General features: G+C 54.2%; 1 non-coding gene and 3 pseudogenes across 1 annotated transcript; all 4 read left to right on the plus strand.

Annotated features, from left to right (window-relative positions):
- The first annotated feature begins 4,386 nt into the window (after nucleotides 1-4,386).
- LOC126485577 (U2 spliceosomal RNA) lies at nucleotides 4,387-4,564 on the plus strand (annotated as a pseudogene).
- A 6,221-nt stretch (nucleotides 4,565-10,785) lies between these two features.
- On the plus strand, nucleotides 10,786-10,960 carry LOC126485581 (U2 spliceosomal RNA; annotated as a pseudogene).
- Nucleotides 10,961-17,224: 6,264 nt separating this feature from the next.
- LOC126485572 (U2 spliceosomal RNA) lies at nucleotides 17,225-17,405 on the plus strand (annotated as a pseudogene).
- A 774-nt stretch (nucleotides 17,406-18,179) lies between these two features.
- LOC126485542 (U2 spliceosomal RNA) lies at nucleotides 18,180-18,372 on the plus strand. Its single transcript, XR_007588011.1, has one exon. It is a non-coding gene; the product is annotated as a U2 spliceosomal RNA (small nuclear RNA).
- The last annotated feature ends 4,046 nt before the right edge of the window (nucleotides 18,373-22,418 follow it).

Consider the following 22,418-nt stretch of genomic DNA (forward strand, 5'->3'; position numbering starts at 1 on the left):
CGGTTTCCGTCCCCCTGAGAGCGGCAGTGAGGCTGACTCTCAGGCCTCCTCGGTTTCCCGCTCTGTTTCCGCTGACCGCTCGGGCGGTATGCGGCAAACTGCTCGGCAACTAGAGGCTCTTATCAGTTCCTCGCGAGATCGGGGAGCGATCCCTGCAAAACGAAAACATGACCAGGGTAGCGACCAGCCAATGCAGCGTACTCGTACCCTTTCACATCCTACTGTGTCCGACGCGTCTGTGCCGCCTGGCTCAGACTATCCTGCCGATGGAGGAGGCCTGAACTGGGCTGACGACGAGGGCGATGACATGCGTGATTGAGTGGGCCTTTCCCCACATGAGCTGCTTCGTATTTGTTTCTAACATCCGGGGTGATATCGCTGGGTTCCGGTGTGGATGTTTCCACACCTGCTTCCCTACGGCCGTGACCCTATCTGCCGTTGTCTCCTCTGTGTTGCTCTCCCATGCCTGCCTTTGACCGTCCGCCGGGAGCCCTCTCCCTTTTAACGGTCAACATTAACTCCATCTCCAACCCGGTCAAACTTCGATCTCTGAAGGACTTTCTCCGCCTTGGTGCGTTTGATGTGGTATTTCTCCAGGAGGTTTGTGCCCCTTTTCTATCTGACCTGGTTGGTTATGAGGCACTGTATAACATCGACCCTGACGCCCGGCGGGGTACTGCTTTGCTCTACCGATCAGAATTCACTCCATCCCATGTTACCACGCTACCCAACGGTCGCGTCCTTGCATGTATCCTTCAAGATGTCCTTTTTCTAAATGTCTATGCTCCTTCAGGTGCTAACCACAGGCATGATAGAACAACACTTTTTCAGTCTGATCTCCCCCCTTTCTTAGCAGCTCGTCGCCCTATCGTCTTTGGCGGAGACTTCAACTGTGTGGTAGCCGGAGTTGACCAGGTCCCGACGCCTATGCGGTGTGAAGCGCTCGCTTCACTCCTTCAGGCGGCTGACCTTACTGACACGTGGCGCCACTTCCATCCCGCCTACACGCAATTTACCCACATCTATCCCACTGGAGCCAGCCGTATTGATCGTGTTTATGTCTCGGCTGATTTGACTCCCGCCCTTTGTGCCGTCCAAGTCATACCCGTGGCCTTTAGTGACCACTGTGCGTACTCGTGTTCCTTGCGTATCGCGGGTCCCGTCCCGGTTCCTCGTGGCACCTCTTGGAAGATGAATACCCTTCATCTATCCCTGCCCGAACTTCGTGCTCTCGTCACGAAAACGTGGCAGGATTGTCTCGTGGACACTTCCCGGTACCCTACCACGGTGGTTTGGTGGCTCCGCTGTGCGAAGCCCCGGCTGCGACGTGTTATCCGGCAATATAGTCGCGACGTCGCCCACTGGAAACGTAGCACGTTGGCCTTCTATCAGCAGTGTCTCACTGACGCCCTGACTCTTCCTGCTGATAGGTACGATCAGCTCCACATGCGCCTCAACAAAATTAAGGCGCAAATCCTTCGCTTCTCTCGGGAGAAAGCCGATGGTATGGTGGTGCGGTGTCGTTCTGCATCCCTGATTGAAGGCGAGGAGCCATCCATTTATCACCTTGCCTCTGAACGAACTCGTGCCAAGAAGAACACCATTCTGCGCCTTAAGACAGACGATGGTGCGCGTCTCACGGACAACCGTGACGTCCTCCAACACCTGACGGACCATTTCACGCACCTCTTCCAGGATGTTGAGGTCGACGTCGCCGCCCAACGTGCACTTGTCAGTGGGGTGCCAACTTCTTTGGATCGTCATGACCGCGGCTCTTTAACCGAGCCCCTGACACTCGCTGACCTCACATCTGTCCTCCGTGCCTGTCCGGGACGCAAGTCACCTGGCCCCGACGGTCTCCCTTATGAGTTCTACCAACAATTTTGGGACCTGCTCGGCGACCGTTTCTGCAAAATGTGCGAGGAGATTTTTGCTGGATGCGACTTACCCGCCGACTTTTTATCTGGACGTATTGCCCTTATTCCAAAGGTGACTGGTCACTGTCGAGCTCAAGACCTGCGTCCTATCACTGTCCTTAACACTGACTATAAGTTGGTGGCACGATGCGTGGCCTCTCGTCTCAAACAGGCGATGACTAAGGTTCTTTGCCCCACTCAATCCTGTGGCGTTTCGCGTCGGAACATCTTCACCGCCGCTTCCCTGTACCGCGATGTTGTCTTCCTCACCGCTGACACTCGCACTCCGGCTGCCATTCTTTCCTTGGACTTCGCCGGTGCCTTTGACAGGGTCTCGCACCCTTACCTGCTGGGCGTTATGTCGCGGATGGGTTTTGGGGAGCGCTTCATACGCATCATCCGGCACTTCTTGGATGGGGCGAATTCCACTATCGTGGTGAACGGTTGCCGGTCGCGCCCCATTCCCATCAGGCGGTCAGTTCGACAGGGGTGTCCCTTGTCGATGTATTTGTTTGCCTTAGCGCTGGACCCCTTGCTGCGTGACATTGGCCGGTTGGTCGACGGTGTCGCTCTCCCAGGCGTCACCTTCCGCTGTGCGGCCTACGCCGATGACGTTGGTGTGTTCGTTGCTAACGCCAGGGACATCGATTCCGTTCGCCGCGTTCTCGACGTTTATGAACGGGCCTCCGGTGCTCAGTTAAATCCCAACAAGACCGTGTTGCTTCCGCTAGGGCCACGATCATTGACCGTCGAACGCCCCTGGTACCGCGTTGTGGGGGAACAGCGTATCTTGGGTCTTGAGGTGACTGCCTGTCCGCAGCGTATGTTAACCCTCACGTGGCGGCGGCTTCTCACACGCATCAGGGGCCTTTGCGTGAGCCACGCTGATCGACGGCTCGACCTCCATCAACGCATCCAGCTGATTAATGGTTATCTCCTCTCACGGGCATGGTATGTCGCCCAACTCCTTACGCTGCCGAAGCAGATCGGCCGAGCCATCTCGCAAGCAGTATACTGGCTCTTGTGGCGGCATGCGCTGTTCGAGGTTGATGCGCTGACCTGTACGTTGCCGAAGGCCGATGGCGGCCTCGGCCTCATTGACTTTTCCCGGAAATGTGCGGCCCTTCTGATACACCGTGTCACCGCTTTGCGCGAAGCCGACCCCGGTGGGACTACAGCGGTCCTCTTCGACCGTTATCGTCCACACTCGGCGCGTGCGCCGGTCTGTTTGACGCATATTCCGTTCCGGCTGACGACGGTCAGAGACTATTACTTCCACCGCAGTTATGTCCTCACAGTGGCCACTGACAAGGCACGCACGTCGAAGCGCCTTTACCAGGCACTCCGAGGCCAGCCCACGCCACATAAATTAGAGGACAGACGACCGTCGGTCATCTGGCGCCAAGTTTGGGCTAATATTAACAACTCAGCCCTTCCCACAGTAGTTTCGGCGCTATGGTACCGTGTAGTCAACAATTTAATCCCCACTAACCATCGCCTGGCGGCCATCCGCCTACGACCCTCGGCTGCTTGCGGCCGCTGTGGTGACGTTGACACCAGGGAGCATCGCCTCCTCTGCCCCCACGTTACAGAAGTGTGGGCCCTTGCACGTGTGCTCATAGCGCTGATCGGTGGGACGACGCCAGCAAATGTGTCCACCGACTGGTTCCTTACACCTGATCTTCAAACACAACCCCGACCAAGACGTAACGCAATGGTGTGGCTCTTGGGCCACACCATTTTCACGATCTACGACCTTTCCCTCGCCGATGCTGTCTCTTTCATGGACTACCTGTGGAGCCAGCATCGCGTGGCGGAATCTGCTCGAAACTATACGACCACTTTTGCCCGGTATTTGAAAGTTGCAATGATCCATGGATATCAAACGGTGTTCCAGGTTGCCTAGGGCGCCTTGTCCAGGCATTGCCTAGGATTGCCCCTGGTTTTTTGCACCAATCTCTGACTTGACTCACCCCAGATTCGCAATTGGAACAATTATTGCAAAAACTTTATTGGAAAAATAGGAATCACGCAATCAATCTTAGAAGCTTATTCCTTAGTTAATTCTCTAGGCGATGGGATTATCTCGCCAGTTTCATTTTCACTTGTGTGTGCTGCCGTCCCTGTTTTTAATTTCCTTTCAATTTTATCTTTCTTTCTTTCTTCCTTTTTGGTTCTCAACTCACTATTTCTTCACACCTGCAGAGCGAGGTGTCTTTCTGAGTCAAGTGTCGTCGCCCACTGCGGCATAGCAGCGTATGCCCCTCGCTTTTAATTTCGTTCCTGGCAACAAGTCTTGCTACTCAATGCACCCTGTGCGTGCTGCGTCGACACTCTAGGATGGCGGCATTTTTGGAGAGGACAAGGTAGGGCTGTAGGGGAGGAAGGAGGCCCAAAAAAAAAAAAAAAAAAAAAAAAAAAAAAAAAAAAAAAAAAAAAAAAAAAAAAAAAAAAAAAAGAAAAAAAAGAAACAAAAAAAAAAAAAAGTGTAGTATCTGTTCTTATCAGCTTAATATCTGATACGTCCTGCATCGCAGGACCAGATTATTAAACTCATTTTTGGCTCATGACGGAGTGCTAGGGGCTTGCTCCACCTCTGTCGCGGGTTGGCCCGGCATTGCAGTACCGCCGGGATCGGCCCACCTAAAATTAATTAAAACACAGACTGAAATGAGTTAATATTCTGCAGTGGTCAGATATTCCGCTGGTAGCTAAACTTGTCGTAGTTGTCGATGTGCCCAGTAGTTAGCTGCCTACACACTACGATTTCTTTTAATTAATTTAAGATTATCTCAAGCATTTTTTTTTTTTTTTTTTTTTTTTTTTTTTTGCCGTTAGCCGGACCGCTCATGCAGCCGCATTACACTAGGCTGGTAATTTATCGTGGCCCAGAGCAGTGCCTTCGGATGCGTCGTTGGCGTCTCCTATGGTCCGGCCACAGATAATTTTAATTACATTTTTTGGAGTTATATCCTTAGCTCCTCGCGAACGTCGTCGTCGCCGCCGCCGCCGCCGCCGCACGCACGCAGAATGCGTGTGCACACGTATGCAGTAGGCGGTGGGCGATGCAAGCACTCGGCTAGGTGTAGCTCGCGCCAGCCTCGCGCCGATGTAGCTCGCGCCAGCCTGGAGCTGCTGTGGGGCGGACTCACGGCTTCTCCACTGCCCTGGCAGCTAGCGGCGTTCAAATGGGAGTCGCAGATTACTCTTGGACATGGACGGTAGTACTGGGCTGTTGACGAGTGCTCTCGTGAATTGTCGATCCTTCCTGTTCTTGCTTTTGCGATGTTTTCGACGGTCGCCTGTTGCCATATCGGCCCGTACCACCGTTTGTCACTCCCACAAGTGGAGCGCACACGCTGCAAGCATTTAGGCCCTTCCACTGCGGTTTTTCCTTATCGCTTCTCGGCCTTTTGGCTAAGAAGCACCCCGCGGTCGGAGCGGTCCGTTGTGCTCTGTAGCGGGTCGCGAGTCGCGTTTCGTGGTCGTTTCGTTTGTTCTTGGTTTTTCCAGCGTTGATATTTTTGCGGTGAATATGTCGAACCGGTCGAACAGTATTCAATGCGTATTCGACAGAGCAGCGAGACGGCCTACGGCCTTTGAAATACAGGAATGGATATTTGGTGATCTGAAAGTACCGGAAAATGACGTCGACACCTTTCAACTGGATTTTGTCTTATTCTCGTTATTCGTGAAATTTCTCGACCAGGAGAAATACGAAAAGTATGGCCTGGCACTCGCGGGCGAACATCCGTTCCGCTACTTCGATGGAACTGTCGGAACAGTGCATATTGTGCCATCTGGCTTTGGGATACGGACTGTGCGGGTATTTAACGTACCCCCTGAGTGTCCCAATGACGTAATCGGCCGTGTCCTGTCGCGGTATGGCACGGTGCTCAGCATCACGAATGAGAAGTGGGGAAGTGCCTACCGTTTCCAGGGCAACAGCGGCGTTCGTAGTGTCCGCATGGACCTCCGCCAGCACATCCCGTCGTATATAAATGTTGCGAGTACCAGGGCCCAGATCACCTATATTGGGCAACCGCAGACTTGCTCCCTTTGTCAATCGACGGAGCATCTCCGCGTGGACTGCCCGCGCCGGCGTCCTGTACAACTGCCGCGGGAACGCACTGCTGGTACCGACCTTGTGCCTCTCCTCAGCGAGGTAGTGGCGGGCGCTGCCCACCGTCCCGCTGAGCGAACTGACGTGTCGCCCCCGCCAGAAGCAGTGCAACCGGCACCCAGTGCACCGGTTGACGGACCCGTCCCGGACCAGACGCCCGTTGTGGCGGTACCGCCGGCGGCGTCTGATGTGCCTGCTATGGCGAGTGATGTGGTCGCTGTCGAACAGATGGAGGTCGTTCTTCCTACCCCGCCCCTCCCGGCAGATGACGCTAAGTCCCCCCGCCGTCGTCATCGGCGCAAGAAGGCGAACCCGGACCAGCCGGCGGAGGAGGCGGACGGTTTACGTCCCCCTGAGAGCGGCAGTGAGGCTGACTCTCAGGCCTCCTCAGTTTCCCGCTCTGTTTCCGCTGACCGCTCGGGCGGTATGCGGCAAACTGCTCGGCAACTAGAGGCTCTTATCAGTTCCTCGCGAGATCGTGGAGCGATCCCTGCAAAACGGAAACATGACCAGGGTAGCGACCAACCAATGCAGCGTACTCGTACCCTTTCGCATCCTACTGTGTCCGACGCGTCTGCGCCGCCTGGCTCCGACTATCCTGCCGATGGGGGAGGCCTGAACTGGGCTGACGACGAGGGCGATGACATGCGTGATTGAGTGGGGCTTTCCCCACATGAGCTGCTTCGTCTTTGTTTCTCACGTCCGGGGTGATATCGCTGGGTTCTGGTGTGGATATTTCCACACCTGCTTCCCTACGGCCGTAACCCTATCTGCCGTTGTCTCCTCTGTGTTGCTCTCCCATGCCTGCCTTTGACCGTCCGCCGGGAGCCCTCTCCCTTTTAACGATCAATATCAATTCCATCTCCAACCCGGTCAAACTTCGATCTCTAAAGGACTTTCTCCGCCTTGGTGCGTTTGATGTGGTCTTTCTCCAGGAGGTTTGTGCCCCTTTTCTATCTGACCTTGCTGGTTATGAGGCACTGTATAACATCGACCCTGACGCCCGGCGGGGTACTGCTTTGCTCTACCGCTCAGAGTTTACTCCATCCCACGTTACCACGCTACCCAACGGTCGCGTTCTTGCATGTATCCTTCAAGATGTCCTTTTTCTAAATGTCTATGCTCCTTCCGGTGCTAACCACAGGCATGACAGAACAACACTTTTTCAGTCTGATCTCCCCCCTTTCTTAGCAGCTCGTCGCCCTATCGTCTTTGGCGGAGACTTCAACTGTGTGGTTGCCGAAGTTGATCAGGTCCCGACGCCTATGCGGTGTGAAGCGCTCGCTTCACTCCTTCAGGCGGCTGACCTTACTGACACGTGGCGCCACTTCCATCCCGCTTACACGCAATTTACCCACATCTATCCCACTGGAGCCAGCCGTATTGATCGTGTTTATGTCTCGGCTGATTTGACTCCCGCCCTTTGTGCCGTCCAAGTCATACCCGTGGCCTTTAGTGACCACTGTGCGTACTCGTGTTCCTTGCGTATCGCGGGTCCCGTCCCGGTTCCTCGTGGCACCTCTTGGAAGATGAATACCCTTCATCTATCCCTGCCCGAACTTCGTGCTCTCGTCACGAAAACGTGGCAGGATTGTCTCGTGGACACTTCCCGGTACCCTACCACGGTGGTTTGGTGGCTCCGCTGTGCGAAGCCCCGGCTGCGACGTGTTATCCGGCAATATAGTCGCGACGTCGCCCACTGGAAACGTAGCACGTTGGCCTTCTATCAGCAGTGTCTCACTGACGCCCTGACTCTTCCTGCTGATAGGTACGATCAGCTCCACATGCGCCTCAACAAAATTAAGGCGCAAATCCTTCGCTTCTCTCGGGAGAAAGCCGATGGTATGGTGGTGCGGTGTCGTTCTGCATCCCTGATTGAAGGCGAGGAGCCATCCATTTATCACCTTGCCTCTGAACGAACTCGTGCCAAGAAGAACACCATTCTGCGCCTTAAGACAGACGATGGTGCGCGTATCACGGACAACCGTGACGTCCTCCAACACCTGACGGACCATTTCACGCACCTCTTCCAGGATGTTGAGGTCGACGTCGCCGCCCAACGTGCACTTGTCAGTGGGGTGCCAACTTCTTTGGATCGTCATGACCGCGGCTCTTTAACCGAGCCCCTGACACTCGCTGACCTCACATCTGTCCTCCGTGCCTGTCCGGGACGCAAGTCACCTGGCCCCGACGGTCTCCCTTATGAGTTCTACCAACAATTTTGGGACCTGCTCGGCGACCGTTTCTGCAAAATGTGCGAGGAGATTTTTGCTGGATGCGACTTACCCGCCGACTTTTTATCTGGACGTATTGCCCTTATTCCAAAGGTGACTGGTCACTGTCGAGCTCAAGACCTGCGTCCTCTCACTGTCCTTAACACTGACTATAAGTTGGTGGCACGATGCGTGGCCTCTCGTCTCAAACAGGCGATGACTAAGGTTCTTTGCCCCACTCAATCCTGTGGCGTTTCGCGTCGGAACATCTTCACCGCCGCTTCCCTGTACCGCGATGTTGTCTTCCTCACCGCTGACACTCGCACTCCGGCTGCCATTCTTTCCTTGGACTTCGCCGGTGCCTTTGACAGGGTCTCGCACCCTTACCTGCTGGGCGTTATGTCGCGGATGGGTTTTGGGGAGCGCTTCATACGCATCATCCGGCACTTCTTGGATGGGGCGAATTCCACTATCGTGGTGAACGGTTGCCGGTCGCGCCCCATTCCCATCAGGCGGTCAGTTCGACAGGGGTGTCCCTTGTCGATGTATTTGTTTGCCTTAGCGCTGGACCCCTTGCTGCGTGACATTGGCCGGTTGGTCGACGGTGTCGCTCTCCCAGGCGTCACCTTCCGCTGTGCAGCCTACGCCGATGACGTTGGTGTGTTCGTTGCTAACGCCAGGGACATCGATTCCGTTCGCCGCGTTCTCGACGTTTATGAACGGGCCTCCGGTGCTCAGTTAAATCCCAACAAGACCGTGTTGCTTCCGCTAGGGCCACGATCATTGACCGTCGAACGCCCCTGGTACCGCGTTGTGGGGGAACAGCGTATCTTGGGTCTTGAGGTGACTGCCTGTCCGCAGCGTATGTTAACCCTCACGTGGCGGCGGCTTCTCACACGCATCAGGGGCCTTTGCGTGAGCCACGCTGATCGACGGCTCGACCTCCATCAACGCATCCAGCTGATTAATGGTTATCTCCTCTCACGGGCATGGTATGTCGCCCAACTCCTTACGCTGCCGAAGCAGATCGGCCGAGCCATCTCGCAAGCAGTATACTGGCTCTTGTGGCGGCATGCGCTGTTCAAGGTTGATGCGCTGACCTGTACGTTGCCGAAGGCCGATGGCGGCCTCGGCCTCATTGACTTTTCCCGGAAATGTGCGGCCCTTCTGATACACCGTGTCACCGCTTTGCGCGAAGCCGACCCCGGTGGGACTACAGCGGTCCTCTTCGACCGTTATCGTCCACACTCGGCGCGTGCACCGGTCTGTTTGACGCATATTCCGTTCCGGCTGACGACGGTCAGAGACTATTACTTCCACCGCAGTTATGTCCTCACAGTGGCCACTGACAAGGCACGCACGTCGAAGCGCCTTTACCAGGCACTCCGAGGCCAGCCCACGCCACATAAATTAGAGGACAGACGACCGTCGGTCATCTGGCGCCAAGTTTGGGCTAATATTAACAACTCAGCCCTTCCCACCGCAGTTTCGGCGCTATGGTACCGTGTAGTCAACAATTTAATCCCCACTAACCATCGCCTGGCGGCCATCCGCCTACGACCCTCGGCTGCTTGCGGCCGCTGTGGTGACGTTGACACCAGGGAGCATCGCCTCCTCTGCCCCCACGTCACAGAAGTGTGGGCCCTTGCACGTGTGCTCATAGCGCTGATCGGTGGGACGACGCCAGCAAATGTGTCCACCGACTGGTTCCTTACACCTGATCTTCAAACACAACCCCGACCAAGACGTAACGCAATGGTGTGGCTCTTGGGCCACACCATTTTCACGATCTACGACCTTTCCCTCGCCGATGCTGTCTCTTTCATGGACTACCTGTGGAGCCAGCATCGCGTGGCGGAATCTGCTCGAAACTATACGACCACTTTTGCCCGGTATTTGAAAGTTGCAATGATCCATGGATATCAAACGGTGTTCCAGGTTGCCTAGGGCGCCTTGTCCAGGCATTGCCTAGGATTGCCCCTGGTTTTTTTGCACCAATCTCTGACTTGACTCACCCCAGATTCGCAATTGGAACAATTATTGCAAAAACTTTATTGGAAAAATAGGAATCACGCAATCAATCTTAGAAGCTTATTCCTTAGTTAATTCTCTAGGCGATGGGATTATCTCGCCAGTTTCATTTTCACTTGTGTGTGCTGCCGTCCCTGTTTTTAATTTCCTTTCATTTCTATCTTTCTTTCTTTCTTCCTTTTTGGTTCTCAACTCACTATTTCTTCACACCTGCAGAGCGAGGTGTCTTTCTGCGTCAAGTGTCGTCGCCCGTTGCGGCATAGCAGAGTATGCCCCTCGTTTTTAATTTCGTTCCTGGCAACAAGTCTTGCTACTCAATGCACCCTGCTGTACGTGCTGCGTCGACACTCTAGGATGGCGGCAACTTTGGAGAGGACAAGGTAGGGCTGTAGGGGAGGAAGGAGGCCCAAAAAAAAAAAAAAAAAAAAAAAAAAAAAAAAAAAAAAAAAAAAAAAAAAAAAAAAAGTGTAGTATAAAAAAAAAAAAAAAAAAAAAAAAAAAAAAAAAAAAAAAAAGTGTAGTATCTGTTCTTATCAGCTTAATATCTGATACGTCCTGCATCGCAGGACCAGATTATTAAACTCATTTTTGGCTCATGACGGAGTGCTAGGGGCTTGCTCCACCTCTGTCGCGGGTTGGCCCGGCATTGCAGTACCGCCGGGATCGGCCCACCTAAAATTAATTAAAACACAGACTGAAATGAGTTAATATTCTGCAGTGGTCAGATATTCCGCTGGTAGCTAAACTTGTCGTAGTTGTCGATGTGCCCAGTAGTTAGCTGCCTACACACTACGATTTCTTTTAATTAATTTAAGATTATCTCAAGCATTTTTTTTTTTTTTTTTTTTTTTTTTTTTTTTTTTTTTTTTTTTTTTTTTTTTTTTTTTTGCCGTTAGCCGGACCGCTCATGCAGCCGCATTACACTAGGCTGGTAATTTATCGTGGCCCAGAGCAGTGCCTTCGGATGCGTCGTTGGCGTCTCCTATGGTCTGGCCACAGATAATTTTAATTACATTTTTTGGAGTTATATCCTTAGCTCCTCGCGAACGTCGTCGTCGCCGCCGCACGCACGCAGAATGCGTGTGCGCACACACACACACACACACACACGTATGCAGTAGGCGGTGGACGATGCAAGCACTCGGCTAGGTGTAGCTCGCGCCAGCCTCGCGCCGATGTAGCTCGCGCCAGCCTGGAGCTGCTGTGGGGCGGACTCACGGCTTCTCCACTGCCCTGGCAGCTAGCGGCGTTCAGATGGGGGTCGCAGTTTACTCTTGGACATGGAGGGTAGTACTGGGCTGTTGACGAGTGCTCTCGTGAATTGTCGATCCTTCCTGTTCTTGCTTTTGCGATGTTTTCGACGGTCGCCTGTTGCCATATCGGCCCGTACCACCGTGTGTCACTCCCACAAGTGGAGCGCACACGCTGCAAGCATTTAGGCCCTTCCACTGCGGTTTTTCCTTATCGCTTCTCGGCCTTTTGGCTAAGAAGCACCCCGCGGTCGGAGCGGTCCGTTGTGCTCTGTAGCGGGTCGCGAGTCGCGTTTCGTGGTCGTTTCGTTTGTTCTTGGTTTTTCCAGCGTTGATATTTTTGCGGTGAATATGTCGAACCGGTCGAACAGTATTCAATGCGTATTCGACAGAGCAGCGAGACGGCCTACGGCGTTTGAAATACAGGAATGGATATTTGGTGATCTGAAAGTACCGGAAAATGACGTCGACACCTTTCAACTGGATTTTGTCTTATTCTCGTTATTCGTGAAATTTCTCGACCAGGAGAAATACGAAAAGTATGGCCTGGCACTCGCGGGCGAACATCCGTTCCGCTACTTCGATGGAACTGTCGGAACAGTGCATATTGTGCCATCTGGCTTTGGGATACGAACTGTGCGGGTATTTAACGTACCCCCTGAGTGTCCCAATGACGTAATCGGCCGTGTCCTGTCGCGGTATGGCACGGTGCTCAGCATCACGAATGAGAAGTGGGGAAGTGCCTACCGTTTCCAGGGCAACAGCGGCGTTCGTAGTGTCCGCATGGACCTCCGCCAGCACATCCCGTCGTATATCAATGTTGCGAGTACCAGGGCCCAGATCACCTATATTGGGCAACCGCAGACTTGCTCCCTTTGTCAATCGACGGAGCATCTCCGCGTGGACTGCCCGCGCCGGCGTCCTGTGCAACTGCCGCGGGAACGCACTGCTGGTACCGACCTTGTGCCTCTCCTCAGCGAGGTAGTGGCGGGCGCTGCCCACCGTCCCGCTGAGCGAACTGACGTGTCGCCCCCGCCAGAAGCAGTGCAACCGGCACCCAGTGCACCGGTTGACGGACCCGTCCCGGACCAGACGCCCGTTGTGGCGGTACCGCCGGCGGCGTCTGATGTGCCTGCTATGGCGAGTGATGTGGTCGTTGTCGAACAGATGGAGGTCGTTCTTCCTACCCCGCCCCTCCCGGCAGATGACGCTAAGTCCCCCCGCCGTCGTCATCGGCGCAAGAAGGTGAACCCGGACCAGCCGGCGGAGGAGGCGGACGGTTTACGTCCCCCTGAGAGCGGCAGTGAGGCTGACTCTCAGGCCTCCTCAGTTTCCCGCTCTGTTTCCGCTGACCGCTCGGGCGGTATGCGGCAAACTGCTCGGCAACTAGAGGCTCTTATCAGTTCCTCGAGAGATCGTGGAGCGATCCCTGCAAAACGAAAACATGACCAGGGTAGCGACCAGCCAATGCAGCGTACTCGTACCCTTTCACATCCTACTGTGTCCGACGCGTCTGCGCCGCCTGGCTCAGACTATCCTGCCGATGGGGGAGGCCTGAACTGGGCTGACGACGAGGGCGATGACATGCGTGATTGAGTGGGGCTTTCCCCACATGAGCTGCTTCGTATTTGTTTCTCACGTCCGGGGTGATATCGCTGGGTTCTGGTGTGGATATTTCCACACCTGCTTCCCTACGGCCGTGACCCTATCTGCCGTTGTCTCCTCTGTGTTGCTCTCCCATGCCTGCCTTTGACCGTCCGCCGGGAGCCCTCTCCCTTCTAACGATCAATATCAACTCCATCTCCAACCCGGTCAAACTTCGATCTCTAAAGGACTTTCTCCGCCTTGGTGCGTATGATGTGGTCTTTCTCCAGGAGGTTTGTGCCCCTTTTCTATCTGACCTTGCTGGTTATGAGGCACTGTATAACATCGACCCTGACGCCCGGCGGGGTACTGCTTTGCTCTACCGCTCAGAGTTTACTCCATCCCACGTTACCACGCTACCCAACGGTCGCGTTCTTGCATGTATCCTTCAAGATGTCCTTTTTCTAAATGTCTATGCTCCTTCCGGTGCTAACCACAGGCATGACAGAACAACACTTTTTCAGTCTGATCTCCCCCCTTTCTTAGCAGCTCGTCGCCCTATCGTCTTTGGCGGGGACTTCAACTGTGTGGTTGCCGAAGTTGATCAGGTCCCGACGCCTATGCGGTGTGAAGCGCTCGCTTCGCTCCTTCGGGCGGCTGACCTTACTGACACGTGGCGCCACTTCCATCCCGCCTACACGCAATTTACCCACATCTATCCCACTGGAGCCAGCCGTATTGATCGTGTTTATGTCTCGGCTGATTTGACTCCCGCCCTTTGTGCCGTCCAAGTCATACCCGTGGCCTTTAGTGACCACTGTGCGTACTCGTGTTCCTTGCGTATCGCGGGTCCTGCCCCGGTTCCTCGTGGCACCTCTTGGAAGATGAATACCCTTCATCTGTCCCAGCCCGAACTTCGTGCTCTTGTCACGAAAACGTGGCAGGATTGTCTCGTGGACACTTCCCGGTACCCTACCACGGTGGTTTGGTGGCTCCGCTGTGCAAAGCCCCGGCTGCGACGTGTTATCCGGCAATATAGTCGCGACGTCGCCCACTGGAAACGTAGCACGTTGGCTTTCTATCAGCAGTGTCTCACTGACGCCCTGACTCTTCCTGCTGATAGGTACGATCAGCTCCGCATGCGCCTCAACAAAATTAAAGCGCAAATCCTTCGCTTCTCTCGGGAGAAAGCCGACGGTATGATGGTGCGGTGTCGTTCTGCATCCCTGATTGACGGCGAGGAGCCATCCCTTTATCACCTTGCCTCTGAACGAACTCGTGCCAAGAAGAACACCATTCTGCGCCTTAAGACAGACGATGGTGCGCGTATCACGGACAACCGTGACGTCCTCCAACACCTGACGGACCATTTCACACACCTCTTCCGGGATGTTGAGGTCGACGTCGCCGCCCAACGTGTACTTGTCAGTGGGGTGCCTACTTCTTTGGATCGTCATGACCGCGGCTCTTTAACCGAGCCCCTGACACTCGCTGACCTCACGTCTGTCCTCCGTGCCTGTCCGGGACGCAAGTCACCTGGCCCCGACGGTCTCCCTTATGAGTTCTACCAACAATTTTGGGACCTGCTCGGCGACCGTTTCTGCAAAATGTGCGAGGAGATTTTTGCTGGATGCGACTTACCCGCCGACTTTTTATCTGGACGTATTGCCCTTATTCCAAAGGTGACTGGTCACTGTCGAGCTCAAGACCTGCGTCCTATCACTGTCCTTAACACTGACTATAAGTTGGTGGCACGATGCGTGGCCTCTCGTCTCAAACAGGCGATGACTAAGGTACTTTGCCCCACTCAATCCTGTGGCGTTTCGCGTCGGAACATCTTCACCGCCGCTTCCCTGTACCGCGATGTTGTCTTCCTCACCGCTGACACTCGCACCCCGGCTGCCATTCTTTCCTTGGACTTCGCCGGTGCTTTTGACAGGGTCTCGCACCCTTACCTGCTGGGCGTTATGTCGCGGATGGGTTTTGGGGAGCGCTTCATACGCATCATCCGGCATTTCTTGGATGGGGCGAATTCCACTATCGTGGTGAACGGTTGTCGGTCGCGCCCCATTCCCATCAGACGGTCAGTTCGACAGGGGTGTCCCTTGTCGATGTATTTGTTTGCCTTAGCGCTGGACCCCTTGCTGCGTGACATAGGCCGGTTGGTCGACGGTGTCGCTCTCCCAGGCGTCACCTTCCGCTGTGCGGCCTACGCCGATGACGTTGGTGTGTTCGTTGCTAACGCCAGGGACATCGATTCCGTTCGCCGCGTTCTCGACGTTTATGAACGGGCCTCCGGTGCTCAGTTAAATCACAACAAGACCGTGTTGCTTCCGCTAGGGCCACGATCATTGACCGTCGAACGCCCCTGGTACCGAGTTGTGGGGGAACAGCGTATCTTGGGTCTTGAGGTGACTGCCTGTCCGCAGCGTATGTTAACCCTCACGTGGCGGCGGCTTCTCACACGCATCAGGGGACTTTGCGTGAGCCACGCTGATCGGCGGCTCGACCTCCATCAACGCATCCAGCTGATTAATGGTTATCTCCTCTCACGAGCATGGTATGTCGCCCAACTCCTTACACTGCCGAAGCAGATCGGCCGAGCCATCTCACAAGCAGTATATTGGCTCTTGTGGCGGCATGCGCTATTCAAGGTTGATGCGCTGACCTGTACACTGCCGAAGGTCGATGGCGGCCTCGGCCTCATTGACTTTTCCCGAAAATGTGCGGCCCTTCTGATTCACTGTGTCGCCGCTTTGCGCGACGCCGACCCCGGTGGGACTACAGCGGTCCTCTTCGACCGTTATCGTCCACACTCGGCGCGTGCACCGGTCTGTTTGACGCATATTCCTTTCCGGCTGACGACGGTCAGAGACTATTACTTCCACCGCAGTTATGTCCTCACAGTGGCCACTGACAAGGCAAGAACGTCGAAGCGCCTTTACCAGGCACTCCGAGGCCAGCCCACGCCACATAAATTAGAGGACAGACGACCGTCGGTCATCTGGCACCAAGTTTGGGCGAATATTAACAACCCAGCCCTTCCCACGGCAGTTTCGGCGCTTTGGTACCGTGTCGTCAACAATTTAATCCCCACTAACCATCGCCTGGCGGCCATCCGCCTACGGCCCTCGGCTGCTTGCGGCCGCTGTGGTGACGTCGACACCAGAGAGCATCGCCTCCTCTGCCCCCACGTCACAGAAGTGTGGGATCTTGCACGTGTGCTCATAGCGCTGATAGGTGGGACGACACCAGCAAATGTGTCCACAGACTGGTTCATTACCCCTGATCTTCAAACACAACCCCGACCAAGACGTAACGCAATGGTGTGGCTCTTGGGCCACACCATTTTCACGATCTACGACCTTTCCCTCACCGATGCTGTCTCTTTCATGGACTACCTGTGGAGCCAGCATCGCGTGGCGGAATCTGCTCGAAACTATACGACCACTTTTGCCCGGTTTTTGCAAGTTGCAATGATCCATGGATGTCAAACGGTATTCCAGGTTGCCTAGGGCACCTTGTCCGGGCATTGCCTGGGCTTGCCCCTGGTTCTTTGCACCAATCTTTGACTTGACACTCCTCAGATTCGCAATTGGAACAATTATTGAAAAAACTTTATTGGAAACATAGGAATCACGTAATCAATCTTAGAAGTTTATTCCTTCGTTAATTCTCTGGGCGATGGGAATCTCTCGCCAGTTTTATTTTCACTTGTGTGTGCTGCCGTCCCTGTTTTTAATTTCCTTTCATTTCTATCTTTCTTTCTTTCTTTCTTTCTTCCCTTTGGTTCTCAAATCAATATTTCTTCACACCTGCAGAGCGAGGTGTCTTTCTGAGTCAAGTGTCGTCGCCCGTTGCGGCATAGCGGAGTATGCCCCTCGTTTTTAATTTCGTTCCTGGCAACAAGTCTTGCTACTCAATGCACCCTGCTGTACGTGCTGCGTCGACACTCTCGGATGGCGGCAATTTTGGAGCGGACAAGGTAGGGCTGTAGGGGAGGAAGGAGGCCCAAAAAAAAAAAAAAAAAAAAAAAAAAAAAAAAAAAAAAAAAAAAAAAAACAAAAAAAAAAAATAAAAAAACACAAAAAAAATAAAAAAGGAAAAAAAACAAAAAAAAAAAAAAGTGTAGTATCTGTTCTTATCAGCTTAATATCTGATACGTCCTGCATCGCAGGACCAGATTATTAAACTCATTTTTGGCTCATGACGGAGTGCTAGGGGCTTGCTCCACCTCTGTCGCGGGTTGGCCCGGCATTGCAGTACCGCCGGGATCGGCCCACCTAAAATTAATTAAAACACAGACTGAAATGAGTTAATATTCTGCAGTGGTCAGATATTCCGCTGGTAGCTAAACTTGTCGTAGTTGTCGATGTGCCCAGTAGTTAGCTGCCTACACACTACGATTTCTTTTAATTAATTTAAGATTATCTCAAGCATTTTTTTTTTTTTTTTTTTTTTTTTTTTTTTTTTTTTTTTTTTTTTTTTTTCCGTTAGCCGGACCGCTCATGCAGCCGCATTACACTAGGCTGGTAATTTATCGTGGCCCAGAGCAGTGCCTTCGGATGCGTCGTTGGCGTCTCCTATGGTCCGGCCACAGATAATTTTAATTACATTTTTTGGAGTTATATCCTTAGCTCCTCGCGAACGTCGTCGTCGCCGCCGCACGCACGCAGAATGCGTGTGCGCACACACACACACACACACACGTATGCAGTAGGCGGTGGACGATGCAAGCACTCGGCTAGGTGTAGCTCGCGCCAGCCTCGCGCCGATGTAGCTCGCGCCGCCCTGGAGCTGCTGTGGGGCGGACTCACGGCTTCTCCACTGCCCTGGCAGCTAGCGGCGTTCAGATGGGAGTCGCAGTTTACTCTTGGACATGGAGGGTAGTACTGGGCTGTTGACAAGTGCTCTCGTGAATTGTCGATCCTTCCTGTTCTTGCTTTTGCGATGTTTTCGAAGGTCGCCTGTTGCCATATCGGCCCGTACCACCGTTTGTCACTCCCACAAGTGGAGCGCACACGCTGCAAGCATTTAGGCCCTTCCACTGCGGTTTTTCCTTATCGCTTCTCGGCCTTTTGGCTAAGATCAAAGTGTAGTATCTGTTCTTATCAGCTTAATATCTGATACGTCCTGCATCGCAGGACCAGATTATTAAACTCATTTTTGGCTCATGACGGAGTGCTAGGGGCTTGCTCCACCTCTGTCGCGGGTTGGCCCGGCATTGCAGTACCGCCGGGATCGGCCCACCTAAAATTAATTAAAACACAGACTGAAATGAGTTAATATTCTGCAGTGGTCAGATATTCCGCTGGTAGCTAAACTTGTCGTAGTTGTCGATGTGCCCAGTAGTTAGCTGCCTACACACTACGATTTCTTTTAATTAATTTAAGATTATCTCAAGCATTTTTTTTTTTTTTTTTTTTTTTTTTTTTTTTTTTTTTTTTTTTTTTTTTTTGCCGTTAGCCGGACCGCTCATGCAGCCGCATTACACTAGGCTGGTAATTTATCGTGGCCCAGAGCAGTGCCTTCGGATGCGTCGTTGGCGTCTCCTATGGTCCGGCCACAGATAATTTTAATTACATTTTTTGGAGTTATATCCTTAGCTCCTCGCGAACGTCGTCGTCGCCGCCGCCGCCGCCGCCGCACGCACGCAGAATGCGTGTGCACACGTATGCAGTAGGCGGTGGGCGATGCAAGCACTCGGCTAGGTGTAGCTCGCGCCAGCCTCGCGCCGATGTAGCTCGCGCCAGCCTGGAGCTGCTGTGGGGCGGACTCACGGCTTCTCCACTGCCCTGGCAGCTAGCGGCGTTCAAATGGGAGTCGCAGATTACTCTTGGACATGGACGGTAGTACTGGGCTGTTGACGAGTGCTCTCGTGAATTGTCGATCCTTCCTGTTCTTGCTTTTGCGATGTTTTCGACGGTCGCCTGTTGCCATATCGGCCCGTACCACCGTTTGTCACTCCCACAAGTGGAGCGCACACGCTGCAAGCATTTAGGCCCTTCCACTGCGGTTTTTCCTTATCGCTTCTCGGCCTTTTGGCTAAGAAGCACCCCGCGGTCGGAGCGGTCCGTTGTGCTCTGTAGCGGGTCGCGAGTCGCGTTTCGTGGTCGTTTCGTTTGTTCTTGGTTTTTCCAGCGTTGATATTTTTGCGGTGAATATGTCGAACCGGTCGAACAGTATTCAATGCGTATTCGACAGAGCAGCGAGACGGCCTACGGCCTTTGAAATACAGGAATGGATATTTGGTGATCTGAAAGTACCGGAAAATGACGTCGACACCTTTCAACTGGATTTTGTCTTATTCTCGTTATTCGTGAAATTTCTCGACCAGGAGAAATACGAAAAGTATGGCCTGGCACTCGCGGGCGAACATCCGTTCCGCTACTTCGATGGAACTGTCGGAACAGTGCATATTGTGCCATCTGGCTTTGGGATACGGACTGTGCGGGTATTTAACGTACCCCCTGAGTGTCCCAATGACGTAATCGGCCGTGTCCTGTCGCGGTATGGCACGGTGCTCAGCATCACGAATGAGAAGTGGGGAAGTGCCTACCGTTTCCAGGGCAACAGCGGCGTTCGTAGTGTCCGCATGGACCTCCGCCAGCACATCCCGTCGTATATAAATGTTGCGAGTACCAGGGCCCAGATCACCTATATTGGGCAACCGCAGACTTGCTCCCTTTGTCAATCGACGGAGCATCTCCGCGTGGACTGCCCGCGCCGGCGTCCTGTACAACTGCCGCGGGAACGCACTGCTGGTACCGACCTTGTGCCTCTCCTCAGCGAGGTAGTGGCGGGCGCTGCCCACCGTCCCGCTGAGCGAACTGACGTGTCGCCCCCGCCAGAAGCAGTGCAACCGGCACCCAGTGCACCGGTTGACGGACCCGTCCCGGACCAGACGCCCGTTGTGGCGGTACCGCCGGCGGCGTCTGATGTGCCTGCTATGGCGAGTGATGTGGTCGCTGTCGAACAGATGGAGGTCGTTCTTCCTACCCCGCCCCTCCCGGCAGATGACGCTAAGTCCCCCCGCCGTCGTCATCGGCGCAAGAAGGCGAACCCGGACCAGCCGGCGGAGGAGGCGGACGGTTTACGTCCCCCTGAGAGCGGCAGTGAGGCTGACTCTCAGGCCTCCTCAGTTTCCCGCTCTGTTTCCGCTGACCGCTCGGGCGGTATGCGGCAAACTGCTCGGCAACTAGAGGCTCTTATCAGTTCCTCGCGAGATCGTGGAGCGATCCCTGCAAAACGGAAACATGACCAGGGTAGCGACCAACCAATGCAGCGTACTCGTACCCTTTCGCATCCTACTGTGTCCGACGCGTCTGCGCCGCCTGGCTCCGACTATCCTGCCGATGGGGGAGGCCTGAACTGGGCTGACGACGAGGGCGATGACATGCGTGATTGAGTGGGGCTTTCCCCACATGAGCTGCTTCGTCTTTGTTTCTCACGTCCGGGGTGATATCGCTGGGTTCTGGTGTGGATATTTCCACACCTGCTTCCCTACGGCCGTAACCCTATCTGCCGTTGTCTCCTCTGTGTTGCTCTCCCATGCCTGCCTTTGACCGTCCGCCGGGAGCCCTCTCCCTTTTAACGATCAATATCAATTCCATCTCCAACCCGGTCAAACTTCGATCTCTAAAGGACTTTCTCCGCCTTGGTGCGTTTGATGTGGTCTTTCTCCAGGAGGTTTGTGCCCCTTTTCTATCTGACCTTGCTGGTTATGAGGCACTGTATAACATCGACCCTGACGCCCGGCGGGGTACTGCTTTGCTCTACCGCTCAGAGTTTACTCCATCCCACGTTACCACGCTACCCAACGGTCGCGTTCTTGCATGTATCCTTCAAGATGTCCTTTTTCTAAATGTCTATGCTCCTTCCGGTGCTAACCACAGGCATGACAGAACAACACTTTTTCAGTCTGATCTCCCCCCTTTCTTAGCAGCTCGTCGCCCTATCGTCTTTGGCGGAGACTTCAACTGTGTGGTTGCCGAAGTTGATCAGGTCCCGACGCCTATGCGGTGTGAAGCGCTCGCTTCACTCCTTCAGGCGGCTGACCTTACTGACACGTGGCGCCACTTCCATCCCGCTTACACGCAATTTACCCACATCTATCCCACTGGAGCCAGCCGTATTGATCGTGTTTATGTCTCGGCTGATTTGACTCCCGCCCTTTGTGCCGTCCAAGTCATACCCGTGGCCTTTAGTGACCACTGTGCGTACTCGTGTTCCTTGCGTATCGCGGGTCCCGTCCCGGTTCCTCGTGGCACCTCTTGGAAGATGAATACCCTTCATCTATCCCTGCCCGAACTTCGTGCTCTCGTCACGAAAACGTGGCAGGATTGTCTCGTGGACACTTCCCGGTACCCTACCACGGTGGTTTGGTGGCTCCGCTGTGCGAAGCCCCGGCTGCGACGTGTTATCCGGCAATATAGTCGCGACGTCGCCCACTGGAAACGTAGCACGTTGGCCTTCTATCAGCAGTGTCTCACTGACGCCCTGACTCTTCCTGCTGATAGGTACGATCAGCTCCACATGCGCCTCAACAAAATTAAGGCGCAAATCCTTCGCTTCTCTCGGGAGAAAGCCGATGGTATGGTGGTGCGGTGTCGTTCTGCATCCCTGATTGAAGGCGAGGAGCCATCCATTTATCACCTTGCCTCTGAACGAACTCGTGCCAAGAAGAACACCATTCTGCGCCTTAAGACAGACGATGGTGCGCGTATCACGGACAACCGTGACGTCCTCCAACACCTGACGGACCATTTCACGCACCTCTTCCAGGATGTTGAGGTCGACGTCGCCGCCCAACGTGCACTTGTCAGTGGGGTGCCAACTTCTTTGGATCGTCATGACCGCGGCTCTTTAACCGAGCCCCTGACACTCGCTGACCTCACATCTGTCCTCCGTGCCTGTCCGGGACGCAAGTCACCTGGCCCCGACGGTCTCCCTTATGAGTTCTACCAACAATTTTGGGACCTGCTCGGCGACCGTTTCTGCAAAATGTGCGAGGAGATTTTTGCTGGATGCGACTTACCCGCCGACTTTTTATCTGGACGTATTGCCCTTATTCCAAAGGTGACTGGTCACTGTCGAGCTCAAGACCTGCGTCCTCTCACTGTCCTTAACACTGACTATAAGTTGGTGGCACGATGCGTGGCCTCTCGTCTCAAACAGGCGATGACTAAGGTTCTTTGCCCCACTCAATCCTGTGGCGTTTCGCGTCGGAACATCTTCACCGCCGCTTCCCTGTACCGCGATGTTGTCTTCCTCACCGCTGACACTCGCACTCCGGCTGCCA

This window comes from Schistocerca serialis, chromosome 6 (genome assembly GCF_023864345.2).
Source record: "Schistocerca serialis cubense isolate TAMUIC-IGC-003099 chromosome 6, iqSchSeri2.2, whole genome shotgun sequence".
NCBI lineage: Eukaryota > Metazoa > Arthropoda > Insecta > Orthoptera > Acrididae > Schistocerca > Schistocerca serialis.